Source organism: Trichosurus vulpecula, chromosome 1 (genome assembly GCF_011100635.1).
Source record: "Trichosurus vulpecula isolate mTriVul1 chromosome 1, mTriVul1.pri, whole genome shotgun sequence".
In the NCBI taxonomy this organism is placed as follows: domain Eukaryota; kingdom Metazoa; phylum Chordata; class Mammalia; order Diprotodontia; family Phalangeridae; genus Trichosurus; species Trichosurus vulpecula.
The window spans coordinates 325,549,815-325,558,500 of record NC_050573.1 but is presented as its reverse complement, the minus strand read 5'-3'; the positions used below and the strand labels follow the sequence as shown (position 1 = coordinate 325,558,500).

At 36.8% G+C, this 8,686-nt stretch overlaps 1 pseudogene; it reads left to right on the top strand.

Moving 5' to 3' along the window:
• Nucleotides 1-6,170: 6,170 nt before the first annotated feature.
• LOC118848002 lies at nt 6,171-6,872 on the top strand (annotated as a pseudogene).
• Nucleotides 6,873-8,686: the final 1,814 nt, after the last annotated feature.

Sequence of the window (8,686 nt, the reverse complement as noted above, 5' to 3'; positions counted from 1 at the left end):
ATTCTGCCTGACTTTTGAGCTGAGGATTTGTGTACTAAGCTTCTACCCCAAAAATATAAAACAAAGATGATTATGTAAAGGAAAGGTGTCCATTAATTGGAAAATGGCTGAACAAATTATTCCTTAGGCGAATGTGAAGTATTATTAAAATCCTGTAAGAAATGGCAAAAGATTCAGAGAAACTTGGCAAGATATAAGCACTGATAGACTGAAAGAATGTTATCTAGGAGAACAATTTCCCTTTTAAAGAAAATTGACTTTGAAAGACTCAATTTCTCTGATGATTGGGATAACCAATTATGACTCCAAATTATCTTTGAGAAAACATGCTTCTCGTGACTTCACAGAACTCTGGAAGAAGACATCCATCTTTGGTTGTGATTAAGGTGAAGATGTTTTTAACTGCCCTATGCACACTTGTTGCAGAATTTTTTTAAATTTCCTTGCCTTTCAGACATCTCAAACTGGATGTCCAGTAGACATCTTAAACTCAGTATAATCAAAATGGAAAAAAAAAACTATCTGTCTCATTACTCTAAAGGGCAGCACTGCTCTCAGTCCCTCAGGCTTTCAACATAGTTGTTATCCTCAAATACTCACTATCTCTCAGCCCTGATGTCTAATCTGTTGCCAGAGCCTGTCAATTTTACTTTTTACCATATCCCCAATAGGTTTCTTTCTTTCTTCTAACTTTGTCACTTCTCTACTGTGGGTATTTATCACCTCATGCCTTGATTATTGCAGTAGCTTTTTGGTACCTCTGCCAGCTTCCAATTTCTCATCATTCCAATTCATATGCTCCTGAGTCATCTAAGTGATTTCTAAAAGCACAGGTCTAACCATATCACTTTCTACACAATAAACTCCAATGGCTCCCTATTGCCTTCAGGACCGAACACAAAATGTTGTGATTTTCATTCAATATCCTTGATCACTTATCCCCCTCTTATATTTCTAGACTTCTGACATCATATTCTAGGATATGTACTCTTTAACGTAGTGACACTGACATCCTCTCCTAACTTGTCTGTGAACAAAACACTTTGGGAATCCTCTTTGGCTGCCCTTCCTACAACAGAAATACTCTTCCTATTATTCCACTCTCACTATTGACTTCCATGGTTTTCTTTATGTTTCAACTAAAATTTCACCTTCTACAGGAAGCCCTCCCAGCCCTTCTTAAATCCAGGGCTACTTTTGTATCCCTGGCACTTCTCATAGTGCCTGCACATAGGAGGTACTTAATACATATTAATTGATTGATTGACAATAAGATATAGAACTGAGGGAAGAAGGGAATTACTGATAGCTGGTAAAAAAAAAGGATAAAGGAGACAATAGTATCAGTGAAACATTTAAAAGATTGCATAGAAAAATTAGGAGGTTCATAAGAAGATTGATGATTAGGATATGTTTAAAGTTAATATGTTAAAATAATTTTATGGTTTAAACAAAGATATAAATAGCTATGGTAGATATGGTGGGGATTTTTGATATCATATGAAATCCTCTTTGTTTGATTCTTTTAATATGGAAATATTTATATTTCTTGGTATTTGTTATGTTCAGTATATTTTTTTAAAAAGAGAAATGGAAAAGCTAACTTCAAATTGACTTTAAATCAATTAGTGATTGTTTTGCATTATTTCCATTTCAAATAACTCTTCCCTTCCATAGAATCCTTTGTCATAAGATAAAAAAGAGTTGAGCATAATAAAACAACAAAGCAAATAAGTTTAACATTTTGTGTAATATTCCACATCAATTTTCCACCATCCCTCTACCAAAAGAAACAATGTTTCATTGTGGATGATATTTGAAGGTGGACTATAAGTTTTTTCATGTATTTTTTTAATCCATGATGGGAGAGATGTGGCCATGTTGGAGACAAGGAGATTTTCTGCTCTCCTTACATTATCCGTTGCATCATTCATTCATTCATTGGACTACTTTCACTTATCCGCACCTTTCTAGGTTGAATATTCTGCAATAAGCTTTCCCTTATTTTATTGGAAAGTGGAATGGGTTGCAGGGTCAAACAGACTTTGAATATGCACCAGCAAATCCACATAATTCTTTGAAAAATATAAAAGTAAACTCACTCATTTCTGGAGATCAGTGTACTGCTTTGGTAAAATCATAATCCCTCTTCTAATGGGACTGTACAAAAGCCGGAAGACTAGGCTGAATATCAGCCACAGTCAGTAAGATGAGGGATATGAGAAGACATTTGGGAGAGGAGTGCAAGTACAAAAATGTGCTTGGCTAAGGCTCTCAGCACCTGCCAGCTGTTCAAGGTACCTGACAAGCTCTGGTGCACCCCAAGAGTACAAATGGAGAGCAGCACTTGCATGCCAGATTCTGGCCATTGGCAGTTTGCCTCTGTCTGGCAGCTGTTCTGGGAGTAGTTTCTATCCTATGATTGATGACAGGTACTAGAGAAAACCAGAAAACAGAGCAGTGTGCCCTTTTGAACATCCCTTAGTTTCCTAGTTCTTTTTCAACATTCACTGAATTGGACAAAATACAGAAAGGGGGAAATCACAAAATTTGATCTGATTGCCTCTTCAAGGTTTGCTTTACCAATTGATTAGGATTACATTGTTGACAATGATAAAAATGTGGTAACCATAAATTAAAATTCAATTATGGAAAGTAGAATAACATAAAAATATTATTTTATTATTGCAGTATGGTAAAAGTCTTTAAATAAGCATTAAATCGTAACTATTTTGTCATCATCATCAATCCAGAAACTCGTCTACAAATACCAAATATGTAATTTTTGGTTTTAAAGATTCAAAGGAATTAGTATCCAAAAAAATTACTAGATGAAATTTTCATAATTGACTTCTAAAACCAGCTACCCTTAGTGAATTGGACAGTCCCTAAGCCTCTAAAGTCACCTTTCAAGTATAATTGTAAGGGGTCATTTATTCTGCCTTTCACCTTCAACTTGAAATATGATAAATTATTCACTATACAATCTCTACTAGAGAACATGAGAGATGATTAGAATGTACTAAATTAACTGCTCTTTTATATATACAAATAGAAAGAGGAATTTGATTCGAGGCACATTAGGTTGTAGAGTAAATTCTTCAGACATAAAGGAACAAGGATCCTCAGAATAGTAACTCGCCTTGAATAATGTAACATTTAATAAGGAAAAGTTTTGAGTCAAGAAATAATATGCCTTTATAATGTAATATAAGATAATTCATTAAAAATACTTTAAGTACTTATTATGTGCCAGGCATTGTGCTAGATCCTGGGGATACAAGGATAAAAACAAATCCATCTCCCCCAAGGAGCTTATATTGTATTATATTAAAAACAAAATACAGTATATTAAATGATTTCTATGAAAGGGCACTAGCCACAGTGAGAAAATAAGAATACCTATCCTTTGTATAGTGTTTACTAGGTTCTAAGCATGCTGCTAAGTCTTTACGCTTACTGTCTCATTTGATCTGCACAAATCTGAAAGGCAAGTGTTATTATTATTCCCATTTTACAGGAACAAGAAGATGAGACAGACATTAAGTGACTTGCCAAGGGTCACACAGTTAGTAATTGTCTAAAGACAGTATTTAAACTCAGTTCTTTCCAGAGGCCTGCTGCTCCATTCACTGCATCACCTAATTGCCTACACCCACCACTAGCTCCTATAGAAGATACCACTTAGGGAGAATTAAATAAGATGATTGTCTAGGGTATAAACTTTCAGCAAATATGGTATACAACCACAAAAATAAGTAAAGAGAGAAGTAATGTGATTGTTATTTTTTATTGCTCTAACATGTACTAAATTGAAATTTGATGTCCAAAAATCTACCTTTTCATCATATTATGCATTATCCCTCTTTATACAATCTATGGTCCACCCAAAATGGCTTTATTGCTATTTCTCACACATGACAATCTATTTACCATCATTATTTCTTTATACATGATCTCCTCTGTGCCCAGAATACAGTCTGTTCTCATATCTGATACTAAGGAACAATGGTTTCTTTAAAGTCCTAGATCTTACACCACCTTATATATAATGTTTTTGCTTCTATCTCAACAGTTTGTAGTGCCTTACCTCACCGGATTTTCTTGTACTGATATTCTATTTATTTCAAAATGCACATTATGTCATTCAAAAAAATATGAGCCACCTGAGGGTAGGAATTGTTTAATTTTTGCCTTTGGTTCTCCAATGCTCATTACAGTTGCCAACATATAATAGTTGTTTAACATACACTTGCTGAGTGATTGATTAAAATATATTCATTTATATTTAACATAATAATGGCATGGACACAATATAGAATCAAAGACTTTCCAAGTTGTAAGAAACCTTAGCAATGATCTAAAACTACATCTTTTTATATAGATGAGAAACACAAAGCTCAGAATGGATAAGTAAATTGTTCAATATTAAATCTCAAATTAGTAACTACAAAAACTAACTCCAATCACTTGACCTCCAGTTCAGTGTTATTCTACCATCTTCCATCTGGATTAACCAGTCAATCAATCAATCAATCAATCAATCAATCAATATTTATTCAGCCTTTAATTTGTGACCAAATATTGGGGAAACAAAAAATGAAATGACCCTTTAGGGAATTTATATTCTGAGTAGGTGAGGGAGGGTATATGATGTGTATATATATATATATATATATATATATATATATATATATGTACACACACACACACACACACACACACACATATATATATATATATATGTATATATATATATATATATGTGCATAATAAATACATTTTGATACAAGAGAGTTTTAGAGAGAATGCCCTAACAGTGAGGATAATCAGGAAAGCTTTCACATAGAAGATGACATTTCAGTAGAATTTGAAGGAAACAAGGTATTCCAAGTAGTATAGGAATACAGGAAATACTTTCCATGTATGGGAGAAATCCAATACAAAGCCATGGAGAAAAGAGATTGTTAAATGTGGGAAACAGTGAACAGGAAGGAAGGGTCTCTCTCACTTGGGTAAAAATGGAGTTCAGTGTAGGGCAAGAAGCACTCCAGGAAGCCATCAGCAAGCCCTGATTTAGCAAATCAGCAGCAGATTCTAAGACTCAGTGTGGTGGAGCAGGCAAATGCCAAGACCAGAAACCCCCACCTGCCTCTGCAAAGTCAGAGGAATGGGCAGACTCCAGCTCTAAGAACTGCCCCACATGCTTCAACATAGCAAGCAGCCTCTAGCAGTCAGACCACCACATCCTTCAGTGTAACCACTAAGAAATATGCAAATGCTCCACTATCCTCAGCACTTTCCATACATGAACATCAGGACCGCAGATCAGCACCAGGTAAGCCATCAGATGCTTACAGCACCCGGAAGTTCCAGTCACCCTACAAGCCACCTGTTCTAGCCACCCTCCAAACCACGAGTTCCAGCCATCAGTTCCAGCCACCCTCCAAACCAGTGAAGCAGCAGACATGAGGGTCTCCCATGGGCTTTAGGGCAACTGCAGTGCAGCACCAGGTAAACAGCTAGGGCCTGGCACAAGAAGCCTATGATTATTGCCCCTCCAACCCTAAGATCAGAACTCAAACTTAAAAGAAAGAAAAAAAACAAAAGATGATAAAAAACAATAAAAAAAGAATATGATAATAAAAAGTTATTATAGTGACAGAGAAGATCAAGACCCAAAGGCAGAAGAGGACAATAGCAAAACACCTACGGGCAAAGCCCAAAACAAAGATGGGAAGTCATTTCAAACCCAGAAAGAACCCATGGAAGAGCTCAAAAATGAGCTTAAAAATCATATAAGTGAGGTAGAAGAAAAATTAGGAAAAAAATGAGAGTGATGCAAGAGAATTGTGGGGGGAAAAGAGTCAACAGTGTGGGAAAAGCAATCAAATACTTAAAAAGTAGAATTGGTCAAAGGAAAAAGGAGATACAAAAATCCACTGAAGAAAACAATCCCTTAAAGAATACAATTGGCCAAATGAAAAAAGAAATACAAAAGCTAACTGAAGAAAACAACTCTTAAAAGTTAGAATTAGATTTTCCTTCCCTCTACTCACCTTCCCCTTTCCCCCCTTCCTCTTCATGAAGCTGGCTTGTGGAGACCTCACTCCTGTGCAGAGGATACTGGATGCCAGATTCAGGATATACCCTCTTCCCTCCCAAAAATCATGTACCAGCCAAACTGAGGAATGGCCCAGAAGCTGCACTGCTGCCTCCAGACCTAAAAGGCCAGCCTCAGGTCTTTTCATCAGGAATGATTGGAAGTCCTCTATTACATTAAAGATCCTTTTTTCCTCTGTAGGATTATAATTTGCTTTGCTAGGACCAAAAACCTCCTCAAGTCCCACCATTCCTACCTTTGTGGTTTACCTTACCAATAGTGACTCTTCCTTTTGTGTCTCCATATCTCTGGCTCTCCTCTCTCACTCCCTTCCAGCCAACTCTTCCGCCAAGTTCCCCAACAACTCCTTCCTCAGGCCCAGGCCTTCATACTCTCCTGGGTGGGTTTTCCCTCTAGGAAAGGAGAGGATGGACCAGGGCCAGGGTTGGATGGGGGCCATCTAGATGGGATTAGAAGGCTCTTTTAAGAATTGCCTTGCCCCCACCCTGGGACTCTGATCCCATTCTGGGCCCCTGGATGTCCTCACCCTGCTCCTCTCACTCCATCAGAGAATCCCAGCATGAAGGAAGATATAGCTTTCATGCATGAGAAACTGAGGTAGGAGCTCCCCAATTTGTTTTTCCACTCCCATCATTACAACTTCTACTCATCTAATGTGGAATTCATAAATGAGATCCTGAACATTTGAACCAAAGGCCTCACATGCCACATTCTATTACTGACCCTCTGCCAATTCTTACCCTGGACTTTTTTTAAAATTTATTTAATATATTTAGTTTTCAGCATTGATTTTCACAAGAGTTTGAATTACAAATTTTCTCCCCATTTCTACCCTCCCACCCACTCCAAGATGGCATATATTCTAGTTGCCCCATTCCCCAGTCAGACCTCCCTTCTGTCACCACACTCCCCTCCCATCCCCTTTTCCCTTACTTTCTGGTAGGGCAAGAAAAATTTCTACGCCCCATTGCCTGTGTATCTTATTTTCTAGTTCCATGCAAAAACTTTTTTTTTTGTATTTGGACATATGTTTTTAAAAGTTTGAGTTCCAAATTCACTCCCTTCTTCCCTTCCCAACCACCCTCCCTAAGAAGTCAAGCAATTCAACATAGGCCACATGTGTATTATTATGTATAACCCTTCCACAATACTCATGTTGTGAAAGACTAACTATATTTTGCTCCTTCCTGGCATATCCCCCCTTATTAAATTTTCTCCCTTAACCCTGTCTGCTTTCGAAAGTGTTTGTTTTTGATTACCTCCACCCCCATCTGCCCTCCCTTTTATCATCACTCCTTTTTTTTATCTTCTTCCTTCTTCTTTCCTGTGGAGTAAGATACCCAGTTGAGTATGTATGGTATTCCTTCCTCAGGTCAAATCTGATGAGACCAAGATTCACTCATTCCCCCCTCACCTGCCTTCTCTTCTCTTCCTACAGAATTGCTTTTTCTTGCCAATTTTATGTGAAATAATTTACCCCATTCTATCTCTCCCTATCTCCCTCTCTCACTATATTCCTCCCTCATCCCTTAATTTGATTTTATTTCATTTAGTTATCTTCACTTCATCTTCAACTCACCCTGTGCCTGCTCTCTCTCTCTCTCTCTCTCTCTCTCTCTCTCTCTCTCTCTCTCTCTCTTTCTCTCTCTCTGTATATATATATATATATATATATATATATATATATACATATATACACACACACACATACATATAAACATACATACACACTCACATATACATATATATACATAAACATATGTGTGTATGTGTATATATATATATGTATGCTAATTCCCTTCAAGCACCCTAATACCGAGGTCTCATGAATCATACACATCATCTTTCCATGTAGGAATATAAACAAAACAGTTCAGCTTTAGTAAGTCCCTTGCAATTTCTTTTTCTTGTTATTTTTCTTGATTACCTTTTCATGCTTCTCTTGATTGTTGTGTTCGAAAGTCAGATTTTCTATTCAGCTCTAGTCTTTTCACTGAGAAAGCTTGAAAGTCCTCCATTTTATTGAAAGTCCATATTTTGCCTTGGAGCATAATACTCAGCTTTGCTGGGTAGGTGATTCTAAGTTTTAATCCTAGCTCCATTGACCTCCAGAATATTGTATTCCAAGCCCTTCGATCTCTTAATGTAGAAGCTGCTAGATCTTGGGTTATTCTGATTGTGTTTCAACAGTACTCAAATTGTTTCTTTCTGACTGCTTGTTGTATTTTCTCCTTGATCTGGGAGCTCTGGAATTTGGCAACAATATTCCTAGGAGATTTCTTTTTGAGATCTATTTGAGGAGGTGATCAATGGATTCTTTCAATTTCTATTTTGCCCTGTGGCTCTACAATATCAGGGCAGTTCTCCTTGATAGTTTCTTGAAAGATGATATCTATGCTCTTTTTCTGATCAGGGCTTTCAGGTAGTCCAATAATTTTTAAATTATCTCTCCTGGATCTATTTTCCAGGTCAGTGGTTTTTCCAAGGAGATATTTCACATTGTGTTCCATTTTTTTCATTCCTTTGGTTCTGTTTTATAATATCTTGATTTCTCCCAAAGTC